At 37.1% G+C, this 8,767-nt stretch overlaps 1 long non-coding RNA gene across 1 annotated transcript; it reads right to left on the bottom strand.

Annotated features, from left to right (window-relative positions):
• Window positions 1-1,339: 1,339 nt before the first annotated feature.
• On the bottom strand, window positions 1,340-5,257 carry LOC103890694 (uncharacterized). The gene is made up of 2 exons (XR_655002.3): window positions 5,173-5,257; window positions 1,340-2,006 (listed from the first exon to the last, which is right to left on the bottom strand). It is a non-coding gene; the product is annotated as an uncharacterized LOC103890694 (long non-coding RNA).
• Window positions 5,258-8,767: the final 3,510 nt, after the last annotated feature.

The following is an 8,767-nucleotide window of genomic DNA, read 5'->3' as shown; positions in this document are numbered from 1 at the left end:
TAACAGGAAAGCTCATTCATTGCTGGTAGGAATGTAAAGTGGTACTTTGGAAGACAGTTTGGTAGTTTCTTAAAACTAGCTATACTCTTAACATAAAATTCAGCCATTGTACTTCTTGATATATATCCAAAGGAGTTGAAAATTCCTACAAAAGTTTTGCACATGATTGTATATAGCAGATTTGTTCATATTTGCCAAAACTTAGAAGCAACCAAGATGTCTCTTACTAGGTGAATGGATAAATAAACTGTGGTACATCCAGGTAATTGAATACTATTCAGTATTAAAAAGAAATGAGCTTACAAGGCATGGAAAGGCATAGAGTAATCTTAAATGTATATTACTAAGTGAAAGAAGCCAGTCCAAAAAGACTACATATTATATAATTCCAACTACATGACTTCTAGAAAAGGCAAAACTATGGCGACATTAAAAAGATCCAGGGTTTAAAGGGAGGGAGGAATGAATAGGCAGAGCACAGAAGATTTTTAGGGCAAGGAAACTAGTGTGTATGTTACTATTGTAGATAAATGTCATTATAAATTTGTTCAGATCCATACAATGCACAACACCGAGAGTGAACCCTAATGTAAACAATGAACTTTGGGTGATAATTATGTCAGTATAGGCTCATCAGCTATAATGAAGGTACCATTCTGGTGGGGGATATTGATAGTGGGGAGGCTTTGGGAAGGGGATAGGTCGGAGGTATATGGAAACTGTACTTTCTGCTCAATTTTGCTGTGGACTTAAAACTGCTCTTAAAAGCCTGTTAAAAATAAAACAACTTGATATGTAGCACTAGGCCATGTTGTTATGTTAATTTTTTTAAAGAAAACAAGATTGCAAAAATTATCAAAAAACTTGTTTGTATCTTTGTCCCAAATTGATTTGTGTTAAGGTTCAGTGAAAACTAAAATAGTAAACAACAGTTGAGCAAATGGGCAGGAATTATGAGTATATTCTGAATGGTAAAGATACAAAGTTCTTCTCCCATGTGGTATTTGAAAAGGTTCCTCTTTTCTTTCCATCTTTAAATGTGAGTGCATTCATCATTCTCTTTTATTTCTTCACATTTTCCATCCATGTATTTTTTTATAAAGGTACTGGTGCCAAGAACAAAAGCATTAATCTATTGGTAGCCTGACGTGGGACAATTAATTAAAGCTTTAGGATCAATTTCTTAAACTTCGCACTCAATGGTGGGTTCTCTATATCACTGATGTTTTCAAGGTTTAGACCTGCCTATTTAAAAGTTTTTTAAAAATATATCCAGCTTCTGGTTATAATTCAGTGTTATCACAATGGGGAAATAATTCTAGATGAGGACATTAAAAAATCTCCTTTGAACACCTAATTTTATTCCTTTAGTTGATCAGAAGCCTGTTAGTAATTTTTTTAATAACTCAGAGGCAGCAGCATTGTATGAAGTTCACAAGACCCTTTACCTGCTTATTTTCTAAGTTAGAATTATACCAGCATGTTTTTTTCTGACCCTAAGATGAAGTACGTTTGCTACTTCTCTCAGACCTGCCCTGTCTGTCACTCTGGTTATATTTGAGTCCTGGGGTCTAGGAAGGACATTCCCGATATATTCAGAGTCAGCCAGTCTGTAACAAAGGATGAGATCCATTCCAAGATCAAATGTTTTGATTTCTTGATGTGTTTTCTTCTCCAGAATAAAGAGGATAAAGCAGGCTTGAGGAAATTCTAGCCTCTAGGGTTTTACAAACTGTACCCAGACTGGGAAGGAAGCATTATTTTTACAATGCTTCCAGACTGGATCACTTTTGCATGGTTCAAAATAAGATATTTTAGACACCTTTATAAAACTTAAACTCTGGTTACGAATTGTCTTCATGTTTATGGGAGGCTTTCTGCTCAATCGTAGCTGAAGTCTTGGTTGTATTTCTCTCATCTGTGATGCAGCTCCTCTGTAAGCGCAGAAGCTTACAGTGGTCAGCACTCAGATACTGGTGCTTTCATGAGAGTTTTTTAGCCTCACCCTGGAATGGTACAAGATTTTACGATTGGTAATGTTATGGCCAAAATCTGCTTATCAAAATAACTACAGAAAATCTTGGGTAAATGGCTTCCTTAGTATGTTGAGTATCTTTGTTCATCTATGACTTGTTATATACAATTGCTGATGATCATCCATGGAATAGGTAAGAGCTAGAAAAATACATGGGAATGTTTACCTAGCTCACAAGAGGAAAAGTTGGCCAAATGTTTACTAGTTACAAAGTAACTAGCAACTCAATCCTGCACCAGTATTTAAAACTGTTTATAAAATGTTTAAAATTTACAAATGTTTAAATAGAATCATCTAGGGACTAGAAGAGGGAGGAAGAATGTCAGGGGTTTTTTGGTGAAAAAGACATATTCTTGTTAGTTCTTCACTCTATGAATAAACTACATTATTTTTGAGTATTTCATTTTTAGCATCTGAAATATCCTTTTACCCATGTCACCAAATCATCCTGTATTTTGCACCAAACACTTTGAGTAACTTGAAGAAAAGTGATGTAGAAACATAACCTTAGCTCCTTTTCCAACTCTTAATATTTTTGTCTTGGTTCCTGGTTAGATTCTTGCCCAAAGTGCCTAAAATCCAGGGAAATACCACCAGCCCCCTCCCCCAACATTCTGCTTAAATGTGTTTGCCATTGACCAATTTGTGTATGGTTGAGGCCACTCAAGGCAGTTGCTCCCCTTTCTTCCCCTTGTTTATATGTGTGCTGCTGAGTAGCAGAAATAAATGTAATTAAGATGAAGGCCATATTATTTTAAATGCTTCTGAGTTAGTATAAATCATATATCATTTCATTATGCTTGGCTTCATTGGAATTCATAGATATTGTGTTTTTATGGATTGAAAAATGGTAGCAGCCCTATGCTGAACAAGTGTATTGGAGCCATTTTTCCAACAGCATGTGCTCACTTCACGTGTATGGGTCACATTTTGGTAATTCTCACAGTATTTACAATGTTTCCATCATTATTATATTTGCTATGGTGATCTGTGATCAATGAACTTTAATGTAATGATTGTAATTTTGGAGGGACGCCACCAGCTTTGCCCTTATAAGATGACAATGTTTAAAGGACAATATATGTGTTCTGACTACTCTACCAACTGGCTATTCCCCTGTCTGTCTGTCTCTCTCTCTCTCCTCAAGCCTCCCTATTACATGAAACAGAATAATATTGAAAGTAGGTCATGTAATAGTCCTACAATGGCCTGTAAGTGTTTAAGTAAAAGGAAGAGTCCTATGTCTCTCACTTTAAATCAAAAGCTAGAAATGATTGTTTAGCAAGGAAAGCATGTAGAAAACCTAGACATATTGTGCCAAACAGTTAACCAATGTGTAAATACAAAGGAAAATTCTTGAAAAAAATTAAATTGCTACCACACTGAACACCCAAATGATAAGAAAGCAGCAGCTTTATTGCTGAAGTAGAGAAATTTTGAGTGGTCTGGATAGAAGATCAAGCCAGCCACAACGTTTCCTTAAGCCAAGTTAAATTCAGAGAAAGCCCTAACTCTCTTTAATTCTATGAAGGCTGAGACAGGTGGGGAAGCTGAAGTAGAAAAGTGGGAATCTAGCAGAGATTGGTTCATGAGACTTAAGGAAAGAAGCCATCTACATAAAATAAAAGTGCAAGGTGATGCAGTACGTTCTAATATAGAAGCTGTAGCAAGTTATGTAGAAGATCTAGCTAAAATTATTGATGAAGATGGCCATGCTAAATAGTAGATTTTCACTGGAGAAGAAACAACCTTATATTGGAAGATGATCATCTAAGACTTTCACAGCTAGAGAGGGGAAGTCAATGCCTGACTTAGAAGCTTCAAAGGACAGGCTGACTCTCTTGTTAGTGTCTAATGCAGCTGACGACTTTAAGTTGAAGCCAGTGCTCATTGACCAAAAATCCTAGAACCCTTAAGAATAATGCTTTATGGACTCTGCCTGTGCTTTATAAGTAGAATTACAAAGCCTAGATGACAACTCCTCTGTTTATAGTATGGTTATTGAACATTTTAAGTCCACTGTTGAGACCTACTGCTTAGAAAAAGAGATTCCTTTCAAAATATTACTGTGCATTGACAATGCACCTGTTCACCCAAGAGCTCTGATGGAGGCGCACAAGGAGATTAATGTTGTTTTCGTGGCTGATAACACAATATCCATTCTGCAGCCCATGGATCAAGAAGTAATTTTGATTTTCAAGCCTTATTATTTGAAAAATACATTTTGTAAGACTATAGTTGCCATAGATATAGACAACAATTCCTTTAATGGAAATTAAAAACCTCCTGGAAAGGATTCCTCATTCTAGATGACATTAAGAATATTCATAATTCATGGGAGGAGGTCAAAATAGCAACCTTAACAGGAGTGTGGAAGAAATGGATTCCAAACCCTTACTTTGAAGGGTTCAATGTAAAGTCACTAGCTGCATTATTTTCTAGCAACTTGAGTTAAGGCAGTAACTGCAGATATGATAGAAACAGCAAGAGAACTAGAATTAAAAGTGGGTTCTGAAGATGTGATTGAATTGCTGCAATCTCATGGTAAAACTTGAACTGATGAACAGTTGTTTCTTATGGATGAAAATAGGAAACGGTATCACGAGGTGGACTCCACTCTTGCTGAAGATACTGTGAACATTGTCGAAATGACAAAGGATTTAAAATATTACATAAGTTTAGTTAATAAAGCAAGGACAATTTTTGAGAGGACTCCAATTTTGAAAGAGGTTTTGTTGTGAGTAAATGCTATCAAACAGCATCACATGCTACAGATAAATTTTTTTATAAAAGGAAGAGTTAATTGAAGATGCTGACTTTATTGTCTTACTTTACTAAGTTGCCACAGCCATCCCAAACTTCAGCAAACATCACCCTGATTAGGCAGTAGCCATCAACACCGAGGCAAGGCCCTCCACCAGCAGAAAGATCACGACTCTTTGAAGGCTCAGATGATTGTTAGAATTTTTTAGCAACAAGGAATTTTTAAGTTGTGTGCATTTTTTGAGACATAATTCTATTGCACACTGAGAAGACTACAGTATAAACATAACTTTTATATTCACTGGTAAACCAAAAATTGTGGTATGACTTGCTTAATAGGGTATTTTGCATTTCTGCCATAATCTGCAACTGACCTTCCAATATATCCAAGGTATGCCTGTATAAGAAAAATGTAATATATTTTTTTCAGTTTCTGAGCTGTGGATAGAGGCTTGGTGCTTCAAAAATGTTTGATTTGGATAATGCTAGGGAAAATTACATCGTACATTTCTTTTTAAAGTAGTACTGTTGTTCTCTCCCTTTTTGCTCCCACAGAATATCTCTGTGAATGCAATGGATTTCCTCATTCTCAGCCAACTTTTAAGAATAGAGGTTATTTGCATAATGCTGATGTGTAGTTGCAGTTTTTTCTCTTTGGAGGCACATAGAATTCTCATTCTTTGCACACTGCTTTCCTCTTCCTCTTCTCTCTGTCATTCCGAAAGAAGATGGTCTTAATAATTTAGATCAGGGGAGTCTTCACGAGGTAGCCTCCAAAGAGCTGAGAATCACTGTGAAAGAGAACAGAGAGGAAGAAGTGGCTGAGTCTTTTTCTTTATACTGGAGAAAATAACATCTTGGTGATTTGATGGTAACTCTCTCTCTCATTTATCTACCTAAAGGCCCACTACAGGGATCTTTCACTGCCTTGGTCAGGATCTATCAAAGATCCACCTTTTCTTCACATTCAGATAAAAGCATATAACATCTGAAAAATTTGGCCCAGACATGGTTTGGCCGTCATCTCTTCAAGAAAACATTTGTCAAACTTTCTAACTAGGCCATCCTTTGGGCACCCTAGTCCCTGATACATACCTCTGACTTAGATAATATAGTGATATTGAAATGATCTGATATGTTTACTATCTCTGTATTCCCAGTCTGTATTAGTTTGTTCTCATGCTGCTATAAGGACATATCCAAGACTGGGTAATTTGTAAAGGAAAGAGCTTTAATTGACTCACAGTTCTACAGGGCTAGGGAGGCCTCAGGCAACTTATAACCATCATGGAAGGGGAAGCAAACGTGACCTTCTTCACATGGTGGCAGCAAGGAGAAGTGCAGAGCGAGGTTGGGGAAAAGCCCCTTATAAACCATCGGATCTTGCAGATCTTGTGAGCACTCACTCACAAGAACAGCATGTAGGTAACCGCCCCCATGAGGGACCTCCCACCAGGTCCCTCACACAACAGATTGGGATTATGGGAACTACAATTTAAGATGAGATTTGGGTGGAGACACAGCAAAATTATGTCACGGTCCCTAGGATTTTGTGATCTTTAGGCACTGCCAAACTCCAGGGTAACCATTCACATTTGTAGTTATCTTAGATTTGTGTATTTCTCACAACACTTTTCAGGTGGATGGCAGTAAAACAGCTTCAGGGAGGGGAGGTAATTTCTTTTTCTTAAAATGTCAGCATTAGGGCTGGTGACAGGGTTAATCTTCTTTATTGCTTTGTCCTTAGAGACAGTACAGAGCTTGGCAATGAAAATTAAATTTCAAAAAATGTTTGTAGGATAAATAGATGAATGAACATATTGTGCTCTCAATATGTGGTTTTCTTTTTTTTATTATTATACTTTAAGTTTTAGGGTACATGTGCACAAGGTACAGGTTAGTTACATGTGTATACATGTGCCATGTTGGTGTGCTGCACCCATTAACTCGTCATTTAACATTAGGTATATCTCCTAATGCTATCCCTCCCCCTCCCCCCACCCCTCCACAGGCCCCAGTGTGTGATGTTCCCCTTCCTGTGTCCATGTGTTCTCGTTGTTCAGTTCCCACCTATGAGTGAGAACATGCAGTGTTTGGTATTTTGTCCTTGAGGTAGTTTGCTGAGAATGATGGTTTCCAGCTTCATCCATGTCCCTACAAAGGACATGAACTCATCATTTTTTATGGCTGCATAGTATTCCATGGTGTATATGTGCACATTTTCTTAATCCAGTCTATCATTGTTGGACATTTGGCTTGGTTCCAAGTCTTTGCTATTGTGAATAGTGCCACAATAAACATAATGTGTGCATGTGTCTTTATAGCGGCATGTTTTATGATCCTTTGGGTATATACCCAGTAATGGGATTGCTGGGTCAAATGGTATTTCTAGTTCTAGATCCCTGAGGAATCACCACACTGACTTCCACAAGGGTTGAACTAGTTTACAGTCCCACCAACAGTGTAAAAGTGTTCCTATTTCTCCACATCCTCTCCAGCACTTGTTTCCTGACTTTTTAATGATCATCATTCAAACTGGTGTGAGATGGTATCTCATTGTGGCTTTGATTTGCATTTCTCTGATGGCCAGTGATGATGAGCATTTTTTCATGTGTCTTTTGGCTGCATAAATGTCTTCTTTTGAGAAGTGTCTGTTCATATCCTTCACCCACTTTTTGATGGGGTTGTTTGCTTTTTTCTTGTAAATTTGTTTGAGTTCATTGTAGATTCTGGATATTAGCCCTTTGTCAGGTGAGTAGATTGCAAAAATTTTCTCCCATTCTGTAGGTTGCCTGTTCACTGATGGCAGTTTCTTTTGCTGTGCAGAAGCTCTTTAGTTTAATTAGATGCCATTTGTCAATTTTGGCTTTTGTTGCCATTACTTTTGGTGTTTTAGACATGAAGTCCTTGCCCATGCCTATGTCCTGAATGGTAATGCCTAGGTTTTCTTCTAGGGTTTTTATGGTTTTAGGTCTAACATGTAAGTCTTTAATCCATCTTGAATTAATTTTTGTATAAGGTGTAAGGTAGGGATCCAGTTTCAGCTTTCTACATATGGCTAGCCAGTTTTCCCAGCACCATTGATTAAATAGGGAATCTTTTCCCCATTTCTTGTTTTTGTCAGGTTTGTGAAAGATCAAATGGTTGTAGATATGCGGCATTATTTCTGAGGGCTCTGTTCTGTTCCATTGGTCTATATCTCTGTTTTGGTACCAGTACCATGCTGTTTTGGTTATTGTAGCCTTGTAGTATAGTTTGAAGCCAGGTAGCATGATGCCTCCAGCTTTGTTCTTTTGGCTTAGGATTGACTTGGCAATGTGGGCTCTTTTTTGGTTCCATATGAACTTTAAAGTAGAATATGTGGTTTTCAAATCAAATGAAGGTATGCTTTTTTCTGTAGCATTCCAAATCTGTCAAACATGTTCTCCTTCTGAATACTTATTTCTCCAAGTGGCTATAAGAGCACAGATCCATTTATAGTTTTCTGCACTTCTGAATGTGGCTAATAAAGTTACATCATCTCAAGCTTTGCCTTTTTTCTTCATATTTATCACATTCCCAGAGCAACAACCCATCTACAACAAACGCCATAACTTGAACTGGCTATTGGCATTGTTAAAAACTGATCCAGGTTGGCCTTGAGTTTCTGTCTTAAAATGCCAGGTTGTTAGAACATCAATTATGGTCCCCTTAGACCAATTAAAGCTAGTTCTGCTTTAATTAGTTTCAACAAGATTGATTAGGAGTACACAAGAGAAGCTTTGATGAAGTGAACTCATGGGCAGTATGTGGGCTGTCTTTCTAAATTGGGTTATGAATTTGAGTATAAACCTACATTTGTTCAAATGTTCTATCACCTTTTGTTGTACACCTATAAATGGTTGCATTTAATAAAATCAATGTGTTTAAAAATTACACATTAAATGCTAAGTGTGTGCATATGATTAGTATAAAAACTTTATTCATTAA

This window comes from Pongo abelii, chromosome 4, assembly GCF_028885655.2.
Source record: "Pongo abelii isolate AG06213 chromosome 4, NHGRI_mPonAbe1-v2.0_pri, whole genome shotgun sequence".
Classification (NCBI taxonomy): Eukaryota; Metazoa; Chordata; class Mammalia; order Primates; family Hominidae; genus Pongo; species Pongo abelii.
Note: the sequence above shows the minus strand (reverse complement) of the source record. Positions and strands in the feature narration are given on the sequence as shown.